The sequence below is a fragment of the Papio anubis genome, chromosome 8 (assembly GCF_008728515.1).
Source record: "Papio anubis isolate 15944 chromosome 8, Panubis1.0, whole genome shotgun sequence".
In the NCBI taxonomy this organism is placed as follows: domain Eukaryota; kingdom Metazoa; phylum Chordata; class Mammalia; order Primates; family Cercopithecidae; genus Papio; species Papio anubis.
This window is the reverse complement of record NC_044983.1, coordinates 97,771,927-97,789,822: the sequence shown is the minus strand read 5'-3', so window position 1 is coordinate 97,789,822 and position 17,896 is coordinate 97,771,927. Positions and strand designations below refer to the sequence as shown.

General features: G+C 40.6%; 1 protein-coding gene and 1 long non-coding RNA gene across 10 annotated transcripts in view; one reads left to right on the top strand and one right to left on the bottom strand.

Annotated features, from left to right (window-relative positions):
* UBR5 (ubiquitin protein ligase E3 component n-recognin 5) overlaps nt 1-17,896 on the top strand; it is a 154,453-nt gene that overhangs the window by 6,335 nt on the left and 130,222 nt on the right. The window lies entirely within an intron of this gene.
* On the bottom strand, nt 2,287-16,085 carry LOC116276391. Its single transcript, XR_004185892.1, has 3 exons — nt 16,040-16,085; nt 7,098-7,099; nt 2,287-2,398 (listed from the first exon to the last, which is right to left on the bottom strand). It is a non-coding gene; the product is annotated as an uncharacterized LOC116276391 (long non-coding RNA).

The window sequence follows — 17,896 nt, the reverse complement described above, 5'->3', positions numbered from 1 at the left end:
TTGCTTGAACCTGGGAGGCCGAGGTTGCAGTGAGCCACGATTGTGCCACTGCACTCCAGCTTGGGTGACAGTGAGACTCCATATCAAAAACAAAAACAGACAATAAAAAACCAATACTAGATTTATTCTATTGGAAAAGAAGTCTGGCCTAATAAAACGTTTAAATGAATTTGCTTAAGTAAGATTAACAACAGGGTATAGAATAACCAAACAAAAATAGAAAATCAAAACAAAGGCAGAGCAATTTTATAAATCAGGAAATCTGTGGCTGAATCATAGGACTAGGAATAAACAGACACTTGTGAAGAAAATTACAGGATACACAGGAATATGACTAGGAATAATGGGTGAAATTAGGAAAGGTCAGAGTTTTTTCCCCTAACAATTAGACAGTTAGGTTATTTAGGATATAGTCTCTAAAGGAAAATTTAATTGCTGAAGACTGAGTTACACGGACGTAGGTCTTATAAGGTATATTAAAGGGAGCAATTTTATGTTGCAGGAGGATGTACTTAATGTCTCGCTTCCCTCATTTTATCATACATATTTATTTTGTTTTTTTGAGTCTTGCTCTTGCCCAGGCTGGAGTGCAGTGGCACCATATTGGTGCAATCTTGGCTCACTGCAACCTCTGCTTCCTGGGTTCAAGCAGTTCTCCTGCGTCAGCCTCCTGAGTAGCTGGGATTACAGGTGCCAGCCACCATGCCCGGCTAATTTTTGTATTTTTAGTAGAGATGGGGTTTCACCACGTTGGTCAGGCTGATCTCGAACTCCTGACCTCGTGATCTGCCCACCTAGGCCTCCCAAAGTGTTGGAATTACAGGCGTGAGCCACTGTGCTCAGCCATATTACACATGTTTCTCATTAAGAAGACAGACTCCAGTTAGCATCCATGTTTCTGTAATTTTGACTCCTTGGCATTCTGGTCAAATGAAAATAGCCACTTCTCTTGGCTCACTGTGGTTATGAATTGTTGATTTATTTTTAGAACTTTTTTTTAAGTTTTCTCGAGTATTATTTTTAAGCTTTTTTATTTTGGAAAACTTTAAGCATATACAAGAGTAGAGAGAATAATATAGTGAACAACCATGTTGCCATCACCCAGTCTCAAGAGTTGTCAACTCATGACCAATCTGATTTCAACTCTCTCTCCATTTATTCTCCTCTCTCAGGTAATTTAATTGCTATAGTTTCACTATATATCTCAAAATATGAAGCCTTTAAAAAAAAAACCTGAAAAATCCTTAATAACAAAATTGCCCAGATTTTCCTGTTGTCTCATCAATGCTTATTTGTGATTGACAATTTTGATAATTTTACTTAATAAAGCTGATTGGGTTCTAACATGTTAAAAAATTTGACATTCGTAGAATAAGAGAAACTTGCTTGGATTGTAACCTTAGAAGAAGGGGCCACTGGGGAATTATTTAGTTCCTTAAAGCTCAGTGCTGGCCGGGCGCGGTGGCTCACACCTGTAATCCCAGCACTTTGGGAGGCCAAGGTGGGCGGATCACGAGGTCAGGAGATCTAGGCCATCCTGGCTAACACTGTGAAACCCCGTCTCTACTGAAAATACAAAAAAAATTAGCCGGGCATGGTGGTGGGCACCTGTAATCCCAGCTACTTGGGACGCTGAGGCAGGAGAATGGCGTGAACCCAGGAGGCGGAGCTTGCAGTGAGCCGAGATCACGCCACTGCACTCCAGCCTGGGCGACAGAACGAGGCTCTGTCTCAAAAAACAAACAAACAAACAAACAAACAAAAAAACTCAGAAAAAAGCTCAGTGCTATAACTTGATTTTGTTTTGTTTTGTTTTGTTTTTTTTTGAGTTGGAGTTTCGCTCTTGTTGCCCAGGCTGGAGTGCAATGGCATGATCTCTGCTCACTGCAACCTCTGCCTCCCGGGTTCAAGCAATTCTCCTGCCTCAGCTTCCCAAGTAGCTGAGATTACAAGTGTGAGCCACCACGCCCAGCCAATTTTTAGTAGAGACAGGGTTTCACCATGTTGGTCAGGCTGTTCTTGTATGCCTGACCTCAGGTGATCCACCTGCCTTGGCCTCCCAAAGTGTTGGGATTACAGGCGTGAGCCACCATGCCTGGCCTCAGTGCTATAACTTCTTAACCTTCAGAAAGACAGCGTTTTGTCAGCAGTCTCTTGTAGTTGTTAGATAATGATGATAAGATAGGATTCTTGAAATTAAGTGATTCATCACTTTGAGAAATAAGATTGTCATGTGAAAAGTTTGCAGCATTTTCATAAATTAATAGACAGGTGAGGTATTAGTCAATTGGACTTGGCTATAATAAATTATTCTCTGAGATCATATTTCTTACTACTTTCTGGAGAGAATCAGTGTGGTGGTTAACAAACCCCTTCAAAATTAGAAATACAATAAATTCTTAGATAACCATGCTTTGTAACATTGTCATTTTGTCAGGATATTAAAGAAGGTGTTAATATTTAATGTTATTTTACTTGTAAATATACAATTTATGTTACTTGCACAGCTAAAGTACTGTTATTTGTTCAATTTCTGACAGTATCATTCACTTGATAAAATGTCTTTGACTCTTATTTTCATCTTTATTGAGTTATACTTTACAATCAGTAAAATTAACCCATTTTAGGTGTACAGTTTGATGAATTTCGGCAAACGTGTACAGTTGTGTAACCACCACCACAATCCAGGTACAGAACATTTTCATCACCCCAAAAAGTTACCTGGTGTCCCTTTGTATTTTCAGTCATGTCCCCCTAGGTCCTGACTACCTAGCAACCAGTGTTGCGCTTTCTCTCATGTAATTTTTTCCTTTTTGAATTTCATAGAAATGTAATCATGTATCTGTTTTCTTTTGCTTAGAACAATGCTTTTGCGACAGATCTGTGTTGCAGCATGTAGTGGTTTTTTCTTTTAGATTAAAAGTAGTATTTTCTTTGCTTGAACCAGGGAGGCGGAGGTTGCAGTGAGCCAAGATCACGCCATTGCACTCCAGCCTGGGCAACAGAGTGAGACTCTGTCTCAAACAAAAAAGGTAGTACTTATTTCATGACTGTACCACAGTTTTTAAATCTGCTTTCTAGCTGATGTAAATTTGGGTAGTTTGCTCTTTCTAGCTATTCTCTAATCTTTATTTTTTTCTTGTTTATTATTTTAATTTTTTTTTTTTTTTTTTGAGACAGGCTCTTGAAGTGTAGTGATGTGAACATGGCTCACTGCAGCCTTGACCTTCTGGGCTCAAGCGATCCTCCTGCCTCAGCCTCCTGGGTATTTGGGACTGCAGGCTTGCATTATCACACATGGCTGATGTTTAATTTTTTGTAGAGTTGGAGTCTCTCTGTGTTGCCCAGACTGGTCTTAAACTCCTGGGCTCAAGCAATTATCCTTTCTTAGCCTCTCCAAGGTGCTGGGATTACAGGCATGAACCACTGTGCCTGGCCTTATTTATTTATTTATTTATTTAAAATTAGAGACATGGTCCTGCTGTGTTGCCCAGTCTGGTCTCAGACTCCTGGCCTCAAGCTGTCTTCCCACTTTGGCCTCCCAAGTGTAGTGGTTAACAAACCCCTTCAAGGGGTTTGTTAGGAGACACTGTGGTTTGCAGGAGACACCGTGGCTGGCCTGAAGTTTTTCTTGGCTTCAATTTGTTACAATATTTTTCATAGGAAAAATCCACTGATAATAAAAACCTAGATTTTTCTTGACAGCAAATTTTTGTGTTAATTAAAAAACATACTAGTATATGTAAAAAAGATTATATTTTAGAATTCCATTAAATGTAATGGTTGTATTCTAGATTGCTAGTTATAACGATTATGATAATGGTTAGTCTACAAAGCACTGTGATGAATGGATCAGTAGATAAGTTTTTATTTTCTTCCCCATGAGTTCAGACCCCATTTCTGTAATATAGAAGTGTCGAGAACCTGCCGTTTCAAGAAACTGGCTCTGCTCCAGCATGAATCTGCTGTTCAGAATTCAGATGATGAGGTATTCCAGGTCTTTACTTGAATTCAGATACCAGGTCTACCTCACAGACAACCTGGAACTCCAGAGATGGCCTTACCTGTGTCTTCAAGACTCTTACTTACAGGCATGATGGAAATTCATTGGGTGTTTTCTGTGACAGCCTCCTTGTTATGAAGTGAGAAGTGGAGGAAGATGGTTTTTTAAGCCTAAAGAAAAGCTAAATTTGAGATTAGGAAGTTAATTTGATGGAGAAAGCTAAGAAAGCACAGACAATATGGTAGGGTTATTTTAATTTCTAAATGATGAAAACAGAGTTTTATATGGAAGGCTTTGGGGAGAGGGGTATTAGGTTTTTTTCAACTCATTATCTGTTTTCTTATGTTGTAGTAGTGACTTTGTTTCTTGTCCAGAAGTAATTCGAACTTGTCCAATTATTGCTCTGTAACATCCTTTGTCTCTACAAACCCTACTTTAAGTCTTTTAAGGAAGCATTACCAATCAAACAATTTTTATGAAATTGTGGGCAATTGTAGTTAAAACATTTGTTCTCTCATTCTCTCTCTCTCTCTCTTTCTTTTTCTTTTTCTTTCTTTTCTTTTTCTTTTTTGGAGACAAGGTCTCGCTCTGTCACTCAGTCTGGAGTGCAGTGACGCAGTATTGGCTCACTGCAGTCTCAATCTCCCAGGCTCAAGTAGTCCTCGCACCTCAGCTTCCCTAGTAGCTGGGACTACAGGTGCATGCCACCACACCTGGCTAATTTTTGTATTTTTCATAGAGATGGGGTTTCATCATGTTGCCCAGGCCGGTCTCAAACTCTGAGACTCAAGTGATTCTCCTGCCTCAGCCCCCCAAAGTGCTGGGATTACAAGCATGAGCCACCATGCCTGGCTAAATATTCATTCTCTTAATAGGCTTATATTTCTAGTGATGTTTAAACTTGTCTTCATCTCCAGGAAATTCATAGATGTTTTCCTTAAGTGATTGTGTTTTTTCTGCTTATCAGGTATTCTGATTATTATATGTAGATTAGAGAATAATTGAGTAGGGGGAGTATGGGCAGTGGGACCTTTTGTTTCTGTAGTTGTTTTTTGGGGGAAGTACTTTTTTTTTTTTGCCTCCTATAGTTGTCAATAGGAGGATGAACCCAAATTGCTGCTACATGAAATGATCGCTGGTAGAATTCTGTCACTGCCTAGGGGATGCAGAAACAGAAATGAGTGATTCCTGTAGTATAGGTTGGCAGGCCATGGTTTGTAGGTCAGAGATGACATGTGGGCTGATTTTGTTGGCATCTGCTCATCTTTCTGCTACTTTTGAGAGCTGAGAGCTGCTGAAGAGTACATGTGACACTTGCATGCAGAGACAGGAGTCAGTACTGTAGTACAGTACAGGAATTAGCAGCCACCCCATACCGTCCCTGAATGTTTCTGGTTTCATGAAACTCTAGAGTGGCAGGGACTTGAGGACAGTTGGTATTTTGCTTTTCTCTAGGGTCTCTCTGCTCTTCAGAGGGCTCTGGGAATGTAAAAAGCTTCTTCAATTGACATGAAGATTCAGTCTTTGTCTTTCTTTGATCAATTTTAAGACATTCTTGAGAGATAATAGCATGTTTTGGGGATTGGGGACATGATTCGTTTAAGTTTTTTTTTTTTTAAGTAGAAGGTTTTTCTGACAGTTGAATTGAAATTATTGTAACATACCTGATCAAATTGTAGTAAAATCATGGATTGTGGTGGCTTTTCCCAGTTAGGAGGTCTCTTGATTTAAAGCAGTGCATCTCATGGGATGGACTGTCATAAGGAGCAGCAAAGCTTGAAGACCACTGTGTAGTCTTCAGGAGCAGCAGAGCTTGAAGACCTCTTTTCTTTGTCTTAACATTAATTGATGATGGCAAATAGGGCCAAACTTGCCAGTTCTTCACTGCCTCCAACCTTCCTTTTCCCGTTTGACTTACAGGTTTTATACCTGTCTGTTTGAGAATAGAATATTTTCCTGTTCCTTGATTTTCTCTCTCTCTCTTCCTCTCTTCTGTTCCTTGAATTTTACTCCCACCTTGTGTGTGCGTGGTAAAACTAAAATGCGAGGAAATAATTTTCCCAATTAAGAGAGAAGACTTTAAGCTAGAGTAGTGTGTTTTTGTTCGCTTTTTTTTTTAAACCACGAAATTGGAAAAATTTAGATTAAGTTACATAAATTCTAGGTCCTCTATATAACTGTGAGATACTGAAAGGATAGCTTTTTAAAATGCATTTGGGTGCTTGTAAGGTCACAGTCTAGCTGGGAGAAATGAGGCTCATCCATAGATAGTAGCACTATGAAAGACTGGTACAAGAGGTAGAGTTTGGGCTGTGTAAATGTTTTCCATGCTGTTGCCTGCACAGAGTTTGAGAACAGTGTTAGATTAGTTTTTCTTGTTGGATAAATGCTTGTGTGCTTCCCATGTGCAAAAAGTGCTACGCCAGGGATGGCTGGTGTGTTTCAATTGCCGTACCAAACCATCCTGAAACTTTGGGTTGAGAAGTGTTTGGAACTTTTTCTGGCTCATGGGGAAAGCTTGGAGAAGAGTGAGGTTGTAGATTAGCAAGCTCAGGGAGTGGCATCAGGTGGGTATGCCATGTATTGTTTTTGTATCTTTTTTTTTTTTTTTTTTGAGACAGAGTCTTGCTGTGTTGCCTAGGCTGATCTTCAACTCCTGGGCTCAAGCAACCCTCTTGCCTCAGCTTCCTGGGAGTAGCTGGGATTACAGACAAGTAGCTAGGATTACAGGTGAGTGCCACTGCACCTAGCTTGTTTTTCTAAACTTTTATTTTCAAATAATTACAGACTCAAAAGAAGATGCAAATTAGTACAGAGAGGTACCATGTATCTATCACCCAACTTCCTTCAGTGGTAACACATTATGCTACATATTTTTGGCATCCATGTCAGAATACTAGAGATAGAAACATTCTCCGCATGTGCATTTTTGAATTTTTTTTTTTTTTTTTTTTTGAGACAGAGTCTTGCTCTGTCGCCCAGGCTGGAGTGCAGTGGTGCCTTCTTGGCTCACTGCAACCTCTACCTCCCACGTTCAAGCAATTCTCCTGCCTTAGCCTCCCGAGTAGCTTGGACTACAGATGCCTGCCACCACGCCTGGCTAATTTTTTGTATTTTTAGTAGAAACGGGGTTTCACCATGTTGGCCAGGCTAGTCTCAAACTCCTGACCTCCTTTGGCCTCCCAAAGTGTTGGGATTACAGGTGTGAGCCACTGCACCCAGCCAAAATGGTTTATTCTAAGATAACATAGATTAGTTTAAAGAAAACTTTGCATTTTTAGATGTGATTGTAAATTGATGAGATATAGGCTGGGCACAGTGGCTCACACCTGTAATCCCAGCACTTTGGGAGGCCGAAGCTGGCCGATCACCTGAGGTCAGGAGTTCGAGACCAGCACGGCCAATGTGGCGAAACCCTGTCTCTACCAAAAATACAAAAATCAGCCAGGCGTGGTGGCGAGCGCCTGTAATCCTAGCTACTCAGGAGGCTGAGGCAGGAGAGTCACTTGAACCTGGGAGGTAGAGGTTGCAGTGAGCCGAGATCGTGCCATTGTACTCCAGCCTGGGCGACAGAGTGAGGCTCTGTCTCAAAAAAAAAAAAAAAATTGATGAGATAATATGTAGTGATTTAAATTTTTAGATAGTCTGATATGGTGGTAGATGGAATGTAAGTTGGAGTAAGCAAGATCGTGAATTTGTTCTTTGTATCCGACACTGGCCATATGATGATACGACCTTGAATAAATGATACAACTCATTTGTAAAATGAGAGAGTTGTGCTAGATCATTTGGTCTTTTTTTAACTCCTATTTCCATGTTCTTGTGGTTGTGGTAGGAAATAGCTTTTTTTCATCATATACCTGTTTGCCATTTATATGTCTTTTGAGAAATATCTCTTCAGACATTTTGCTCATTTTTAATTAGATTTTTTTCTGTAGAGTTGTTTGCGCTCCTTATATATTCTCATTATTAATCTCTTATCAGATGGATAGTTGTAAATATTTTCTCCCATTTTGTGTATTGTCTCTTCACTTGGTGGATTGTTTGCTTTAGTTTGCAGAAGCTTGCTTATTTATTTATTTATTTATTTGTTTTTATTTTTTGAGATGGAATCTTGCTCTGTTGCCCAGGCTGGAGTGCAGTGGCATGATCTTGGCTCACTGCAACCTCTACCTCCTGGGTTCAAGCAATTTTCCTGCCTCAGCCTCCTGAGTACCTGGAATTACAGGCACCCACCACCATGCCCAGCTAATTTTTGTATTTTTAGTAGAGACAGGGTTTGACCATGTTGGCTAGGCTGGTCTCGAACTCCTGACCTTGTGATCCAGCCTCCTTGGCCTCCCAAAGTGCTAGTATGAGCCTCCGCGCTCAGCCTGCAGAAACTTTTTAACTTGATGTGATCCCATTTGTCCATTTTTGCTTTAGTTGCCTGTGCTTGTAGGGTATTACTCAAGAAATCTTTGCCCAGTCCAATGTCCTGGAGAATTTCCCCAATTTTTTGGGGGGAAGTTTCAAACTTTGAGGTCTTAGATTTAAGTTTAACCCATTTCGATTTGATTTCTGAGTATGGTGAGAAACAGGGGTCTAGTTTTATTCTTCTGCATATGGACATCCAATTTTCTCATCACCATTTATTGAAGAGACTGTTTTTTCCCCAGTGTATGTTCTTGGCACCTTTGTTGAAAATGAGTTCACTGTAAATGTATGGATTTGTTTCTGGGTTCTCTTTTCTGTTCCATTGGTCTGTGTGTCTGTTTTTATGCCAGTACCGTGCTTTTTGGTTACTATAACTCTGTAGTATAATTTGAAGTCAGCTAATGTGATTCCTCCAATTTTGTTCTTTTGCTCAGGATAGCTTTGGCTATTTTGGGTCTTCTGTGGTTCCATATAAATTTTAGGATTGTTTTTTCTGTTTCTGTGAAGAACGTCATTGGTATTTTGATAGAGGTGGCATTGAATGTATAGGTTGCTTTGGGTAGTATAGACATTTTAACAATACTGATTCTTCCAATCTATGAACATGGAATATTTGGAAAAGGGTTTTTGTATTATAGAATGACTCAGAGGAAGAAACTGTGAATCTATGATTGTCCATGATTTCTTTTACTTAATTATGTTGATGAATGGAAAATAAGTAAACAAGGAAAGTGGGAAAAAGATTTTTATTCTTTTTTTTGTTATTGTTGTTGTGGCAGAGTTTCACTCTTGTTGCCCAGGCTGGAGTGCAGTGGCGATTTCGGCTTACTGCAACCTCCACCTCCTGGGTTCAAGCGATTCTCCTGCCTCAGTCTCCCGAGTAGCTGGGATTACAGGCGCGTGCCACCATGCCTGGCTAATTTTTTGTATTTTTAGTAGAGATGGGGTTTTGCCATATTGGCCAGGCTGATCTCGAACTCCTGACCTCAGTTGATCCGCCTGCCTTGGCCTCCCAAAGTCCTGGGATTACAGGCATGAGCCACTGCACCCAGCCAGATTTTTATTCTTTAACCCAGTGCAACAAATACTTTGCCAGCTAACCTGTGTATACATTGGAATACAAAGATGGCTGGCCTCTGCCCTCATGGAGCTTTCAGTTTAATGAGGAGACAGACATGTAAAGAAGGAATTAAGTGCTAATTGATAATATAAGTGATAGGGAAGAAGGATCTAATGGTTGCGTAGGAAGGACTTTGAAGACAAGGTTGCAGGACCTGTGAACTGGTTTATCCTCTTCCTTCAGTTCTCTTGAATTTTGGTCTATAGGCATTGATGGAGGGAAGATAGGATACCTGAGCCTTGCAGGGAGTCTGTTTGCTCATTGTGCACAGGCTGGAATTGACTATATGGCCTCTTCAAATGCTGCTCGCACAGAGATACTTAAAAATGAGACCAGGTCGGGCAGCACTTTGGGAGGCCGAGGCAGGCAGATTATGAGGTTACGAGATCGAGACCATCCTGGCCAACAAGGTGAAACTCTGTTTCTACTAAAAATACAAAAAAAATTACCTGAGTGTGGTGGTGTGTACCTGTAATCCCAGCTACTTGGGAGGCTGAGGCAGGAGAATCGCTTGAACCAGGGAGTCGGAGGTTGCACTGAGCCTAGATCGCGACCCTGCAGTCCAGCCTGGTGACAGAGCAAGACTCTGTCTCAAGGAAAAAAAAAAAAGTATATATATATAGATAGATAGATAGATAGATAATTTGAATTTAGATATATCTGTTAAATTTTGTAATAACATTTTATCTATCTTTGGAAAGTTTGTTTTATGATATTGACACTAATTATCAAGTATTGCAATTTCTGCAGAATTTGTAGAGTGATACTGTGTATCCGAAAGATACTGTGTGCCTACCACAGACAGGCCCTATGGAAGAGAGCTCTGAGAACTGGAAAGACTATAGAGTTGGAGTTAGGAGGCTTGGTCATTCCACTGACCAGTCACATAGTCATTTTCATGCAGTGAGTTTCATTTTACTTGTTTGTAAATGAGGAGGTATATTTAATGTCTGAAAGTCCATTTCAGCCTTGAATCTGTGTGATTGTAGAGCTATAGATACTGTTTTATGAGTTACATTTGATATATGTTGGCCAGTTCTGCCATTTTAAGGTTTGATTTTTATTTCCTGCCTCAGACCTGCCCTTCTACTTTTTTTGTACTTATTCTAATAGGTATTTAGTAGTAGTGGACAGAAAATAGAGCTTTCTAAACTCTTGCTATCTGTTAGTTTAACTGAAGAGGAGCTCTTAAAAAGCATCCCCAGGTCTTCTTTATTGCTTCCTCACCCCTTCCCCCTTTATTTTATTTTGTTTTTTGACATAGAGTCTCGCTGTGTCGCTCAGGCTGGAGTGCAGCTTTATCAAGTGTGTGATAAAGCAAAAGCGCATTGATGATGGCATATCACCTGAGTTTGAAAATGTTTGTTTACCTTTGATTTCTGATGGATTAAGGGTGTTGCTCTTGTTTTTTGGGAAGGCCGTTTAGGAGGTCCTAGTACTGCCAAATGCTCAATGAGAAGCTTTTTAACTTCTGTTTTCCAGGAAACCCATTGTTCTGTGTATTAGACTGTAATAGATATTACCTTGTGACTTTACACTGCTGAGTAGAATGTTTTGAGATGTTCATCGAAACTTTACACCAAGAAGGATTTTAGGTTTTATTTTATAGCTGACGAAACTGAGGGCCGGAGTGCTTAGGTGATTAGTTAAGTGGCAAAGACTCCACCCTACATTAACTTAGCCTTACTGCATTTCCTTTGCAAAGGATAGAGGAAGTTACTTGTTTTTCTGCGTGTGTGTGTGTGTGTGTGTGTGTGTGTGTGTATGTAATTATGTATTAATGTGAACACACACTGTGTATATGTATGTTTGTGTATTTATGTAATTGTAAATATGAATACACGGTGTTTGTGTATATGTATCCAAACAGGGGTGTGTGCGCGCGTGTGTGTGTGTGCGCGCGCGCGCGTGTGTGTATGTGTGTGTGTGTGAAGTCATTAAAATGGTGTTTAATTATTCAGCAAGATTTAGGGGCGTCTGGTGCCTGTCATTCTAGTCTTGGGTATCTGGTGGTGGTGGTTGGTTCATGAAAAGAGACAATTACAGGACTGTGTGACAAGTACAGTAAAAGGGGAAAGTTCAGGATTTTTCACTAGAGGCACCAGTTCAGTCTTGGGCAGGGAAAAAACTTACCTGAAGAAGTGTTGAAAATGAGAATCAGGATAGTGAATGAAAAGGAGGTAGGCTGAGGGGTTGGTGGGGGAGCTGTAGGATGTAGGACAAGGTGTTAAGAACTAGAAGAGCTCTCTAGGCAGAAGGAAGAGCACATGCGAAGACCCTAAGGTGAGAGACTGCTGTGTATTTGAGAAACTAAAAGAAGCCCAGGATGCTTAGACTGATGTGTACATAGAGTTTCAAATCAGTTGAATAATTTTCTTGTAGAAAAGGATATCTTGTTAATTATCTTCAATAATGACTTTGGTAATATCATGATCAAGTAAATATGACGTGCTAGGCCATAAATTGGCCATAACTGGTAATATAGTTGGTTAGGCGTAGAGTAGTGGAACCAGTGCACTAAGGGGTGTGAATTCCATTTTCCATGTAGGCAAGTTGCTTGATTTCACAGCTACAAAGAATGTACTTCACCTCTCTCCAGCCAAGTTGTTGGTGTTTGCTATTGTTAATTAGGACGATCAAGCTTGAATGGATGATTCAGGTCAAATGCCTCACTGTCGTTGGGGAAAAAACCTGCAAATCTTTTGGAGAGACCTGTAGAATCACTGAACTGAATAAAAGACAATGTATTTTTTCTATCTAAGAGGTTTGAAAAAGTCTATGATACTAACCGTGGTAAAGACTAAAGTTTCTTAAGTGCTAAAACAAAATGATGGTATACTTGCCTCTGGGTTATGGTTGATTACTTTTGATATTTCTTGATATGATTTTGTATTTTATATACTTCTGTATATGTATGTATGTTATTTTAATAATAGAAAAAGAATAAATTCTGGCCAGACGCGGTGGCTCATGCCTGTAATCCCAGCACTTTGGGAGGCCAACGCGGACAGATCACGAGGTCAGGAGTTAAGAGACCAGCCTGACCAACATGGTGAAACCCTGTCTCTACTAAAAATACAAAAATTAGCCAGGGGTGGTGGTGCGCGACTGTAATCCCAGCTACTCAGGAAGCTGAGGCAGGAGAATTGCTTGAAACCGGGAGGCAGAAGTTGCAGTGAGCCGAGAGTGTGCCACTGCACTCCAGCCTGGGCGAGAGCGAGACTCCGTCTCAAGAAAAAGAAAAAGAATACATTCCTAGGAAAGTGTTATAGCTTATTTAACTATTCACCTAAAATAAGAACATGAAAGTCATTGAATAAAGAATGGTGATTTAGTTTCATCTAAAATATTTTTTCCTCCAGAAATTTTTTGTTTTTTTAAAGACAGAGTCTCACTCTGTTGCCCAGGCTGGAGTGCAGTGGCAGGATCTTGGCTTACTGCAACCGCTGCCTTCCTGGTTCAAGCAATTCTTGTGCCTCAGCCTCCAGAGCAGCTGGGACTCCAGGCGTGTGCCACCATGCTCGGCTAGTTTTTATATTTTTAGTAGAGATGGAGTTTCGCCATGCTGGCCAGGGTGGTCTCGAACTCCTGGCCTCAAGTGATCTGCCTTCCTTAGCCTCTCAAAGTGTTGGGATTACAGGTGTGAGCCACCATGCCTGGCCCTAGAAACTTCTTAAAAGAAATATAAATCTTTTTTTTTTTTTTTTTGAGATAGAGTCTTGCTCTGTCCCCCTGACTAGGGTGCAGTGGCGTGATCTCAGCTCATTGCAACCTCCGCCTCCCAGGTTCAGGTGAAAGGTAGCACATTATAACTTTACCTTTTTCTTTTTTTCCTCTGTATTTTCTTTAGGAGGCATTCCTTAAATGGAGATTCTTGACTGGGGTGTGTGTGTGTGTTTGTGTAGTTTTAGTGAGATTTTTATTTTTGTTTTTTCCAGTATTCTATTGTAAACATTTTCAAACATGCAGAAGAATTGAAAGAACAAACAATGAATTATATGGATAACCTTTTAGAAGGTAGATAATACCTTCTAGGTTCAGTAAATTTTTTTTTTTTAAGTGAAAGCAAGTTTATTAAAAAGGTAAAGGAAAAGAGAATGGCTAGTTGGTAGGCAGAGCAGTCCCCAAAGGCTGCTGATTGCTAATTTTTATGGTTATTTCTTTATTATATGCTAAACAGTAGCATATACCCTAGTAAATAATACACCTGACAGGCCAACTCTCAACCATCATACTGGTAACATATACCGATAGAATGTTATTTCCTGATCTTAATAATAGGGATTATTCATGAGTTTTTCTGGGAAAGGAGTAGGCAGTTACTAGGAACTGAGGGTTCCTCCCCATTTTAGACCATATAGGGTAACTTCCTGACGTTGCCATGGCATTTGTAAACTGTCATGGCACTGTTGGGAGTGTAGTAGTGAGGACTACCAGAGGTCACTCACGTTGCCCTCTCGGTTTTGGTGGGTTTTAGCCAGCTTCTTTACTGCTACCTGTTTTATCAGCAAGGTCTTTATGGCCTGTATCTTGTCCTGACCTCTTATCTCATCCTGTGACTTAGAATGCCTAACTGTCTGGGAACGCAGCCTAGTAGGTCTCAGCCTTACTTCAACCAGCGTCTACAATTCAGGATGGATTTGCTGTGGTTCGAACGCTTCTGACATATTTTCCCCCTCCCTTTTATAAGAAAATCTTTAATCCTAAGGATTGTAAAGGGAGGAAGATGGATCTTCTGTAACTTCTTGGCTGAATAAGGATGATGATATTCCTGCCTAACTTACTAAGATTTTGCTATATTTGCAAAATATGTGTGTATGTAAATAACTTTGAACTATTTGAAAGTTGCAGTCATTGTAATACTTCATTTTTAAATACATGTGCTTGTATCTTCTAAATATGAACCTTTTTCTCCTTTTTCTATATAACCACTGTACCGTTATCACACTTTATAGGAAATTAACAAAACTTCCCTAATACCATCCAATACTCAGTGTATATTCATTTTTCTCCACCTGTCCTCAAAATGTGTGTGTATAATAGTGGGAATTTTTAAACCAGAATTCAGTCAAAGTTCACATGCTGTATTTGGTTTCATTTGAATTTTATCGTGGAGTGATTTTTACAAACATATTTGTGGTTTTTCCAAGGGCTACATGTAATCATTTGATGTTGACATTCTATATTAAAGTACAATTGTCACTTTCAGTTTAATTTTCTTTGAGACAGCGTCTTGCTTTGCTGCCCAGGATGGAGTGCAGTGGCACCATCACTGTACACTGCAGCATCAACCTCCTGGGCTGAAATGATTCTCTCACCTCAGCCTCCCAAGTAGAGATGGGGTCTCACTATGGTGCCCAGGCTGATACTAAATTCTTAGGCTCCAGGGATTATCCTGCTTCGGCATCCCAAAGTGTTGGGATTACAGGCGTGAGCCACCACACCCATCTTCGATATTCATTGTCTTTTTTTTTTTTTTTTTTTAGACGGAGTCTCGCTCTGTCGCCCAGGCTGGAGTGCAGTGGCCGGATCTCAGCTCACTGCAAGCTCCACCTCCCGGGTTCACGCCATTCTCCTGCCTCAGCCTCCCGAGTAGCTGGGACTACAGACGCCCGCCACCTCGCCGGGCTAGTTTTTTGTATTTTTTAGTAGAGACAGGGTTTCACCGTGTTAGCCAGGATGGTCTTGATCTCCTGACCTCGTGATCCGCCTGTCTCGGCCTCCCAAAGTGCTGGGATTACAGGCTTGAGCCACCGCGTACGGCCTATTCATTGTCTTTTAATTGGTCTGTGTATATGTTTGTTTGCCACTGACGTGTATGTACGTTTTGTTGAATTTCTCAGCATTGCTTTCTCTAGACCTCATGAAGTCTTGTAGCTTTTGCAAGATTGGCAATTTCATTTTGCAAATATTTTGCATTGGACTACATGGTATTGTCAGATTAACAGCCTGTGACTAGCAGTGGCTTAGCTTCAAAAGATGTGGAAGCGATAGGCCAGTTTGTGCACTTGTTACATTTACAGGGATGTTTGGAGACCATTTTACTAAGAGATTAATGGTTGGTGAGGGTTTTGGGTTTGTCAACTTTTGTTTCCTTATGCAGTCTCCTGATTGCAGGGACGAGGAAATAACATTTCTATCAGTATTCGTTACCGGGTGTGATTGTTGAGAGTTGGCCTGTCAGTTGTATATATAAAAGTGTGACTTTTTTGGTTTTTTTTTGAGATGGAGTCTCACTGTTGCCGAGGCTGGAGTGCATTGGCACGATTTCAGCGCAGTCTCCTGAGTAGCTGGGATTACAGGTGCCTGCCACCAAGCTAGGTTAATTTTTGTGTTTTTAGTAGAGACGGGGTTTCACCATGTTGACTGGTTGGTCTTGAACTCCTGACCTCAAGTGATCCACCCACCTCAGCCTCCCAAAGTACTGGGATTACAGGCCTGAGCCACCATGCCTGGCCCAAAGTGTTGCTTCTTGATACTACATAAGGATTGGCTTTGACCGGGCGCGGTGGCTCACGCCTGTAATCCCAGCACTTTGGGAGGCCGAGGCAGGTGAATCACCAGGTCAGGAGACTGAGACCATCCTGGCTAACACGGTGAAACCCCGTCTCTATTAAAAATACAAAAAATTAGCCGGGCGTGGTGGCACCCGTAGTCCCAGCTACTTGGGAGGCCGAGGCAGGAGAATAGCGTGAACCTGGGAGGTGGAGCTTGCAGTGAGCCAAGATCGCACCACTGCATGCCAGCCTAGGTGACAGAGCGAGACTCGGTCTCCAAAAAAAAAAAAAAAAAAAAAAAAAAGGATTGTTTTTTATTTTGAGCAAATGTACTACTCAGATGAGTCTATGGTTAAATAGATTTATAAATAAGTATTTGAAATAAATGTTGAAGGAAGTTCATAGATATAAATTAATAGAAAGTTTTTATGTGTTTTAAAAAATAATCCTTCTTGGCCGGGTGCGGTGGCTTATGCCTATAATCCCAACACTTTTGGAGGCCGAGGCGGGTGGATAACGAGGTCAGAAGATTGAGACCATCCTGGCTAACGTGGTGAAACCCAGTCTACTAAAAATACAAAAAGTTAGCCAGGCGTGGTGGTGAGCACCTGTAGTCCCAGCTACTTGGGAGGCTGAAGCAGGAGAGTGGCGTGAACCCAGGAGGTGGAGCTCGCAGTGAGCCGAGACTGTGCCACTGCAGTCCAGCCTGGGTGACAGAGCAAGACTCCGTCTCAAAAAAAAAAAGAAAATAAAAATCCTTAATATTAATAGGAAGAAAATTTGTTTTTTAAGTTGTAGTACAGTAGAAGGAAGATGGTAAGGAAGATAGTAAAGATGAAGCATAAATGAGGCTTTAGTCATACACTAATGGAGCCAGGGCCCAAGAAAATATTGAAGTTCTCTCTTTGTTCATCATCCTGATTTTTTATTGCTGGGCAGTAAACCAACCCAAACTTAATGGATAAAACAACAATCATATATTATTATTATCTCACACTTCTGGGAATTGACAGTACTTGCTAGGTGGTTCTTACTCTGTGTTTCTCATGCAGTTGCAGTCAAACGCTGGAGTCATCTAGAAGGCTTCTTCGTTTAAGGACTCAAACAACTGGGGTCTGCAACAGCTGGGATTCCTTAGGCACCTCTATCTGTGTAGTTTCTTTAACATGGAGACTTCGATTAGCCAGCGTCCTTAACGTGGTAGCCAGGGCTCCCAGAGTGCTGGGATTACGGGCATGAGCTACCGTCCCTGACCAGGAACTTTTTCTTAATCATCCATTTAATTAGTAGCCAGGGCTACCATGTTAAGGCATGCATCCCAAGAAATAAAACCAGGCTGGAATTCCTTTTTATGACCTAGCCTTAGAAGTTTTGCAGTGTCACTTCTGCCTTATTATCTTTGCAAGAAGCAAGTCATCAGGCTAGCTTATATATGAGGAAGAGTAATTAGACTCTACCTCTTGATGGGAGAAGTATCAAATAATTTATGGATTTCTTTTAAACCACGGTGATCATTAAGAAAAATGATAAATTAATAGTAAAGCATAATTATTTAGAAAGAGATTTGGGTACTATGAATGTTTTAGAAAACACTGATACCATGTATTTGAAAACAAACTATAAGGACTTAACATTTATGGCATTGGACAGAATAATGCATATTATGGAAGTATAACTACTAATGAACAATTTCTAGAGAGAATTATTGAACTCGACAATTGGTTTACCATCACAGAGGCCCCCCTAAAAGCATCTAGGTCCGAATCAGAAGGCGAGTCATTATAAATGTGTTTCTTTGACATCACTAGTATTACTCATATAGTCAGGGGATTGATTAGGTACATCGTTTAGGAAATGTGA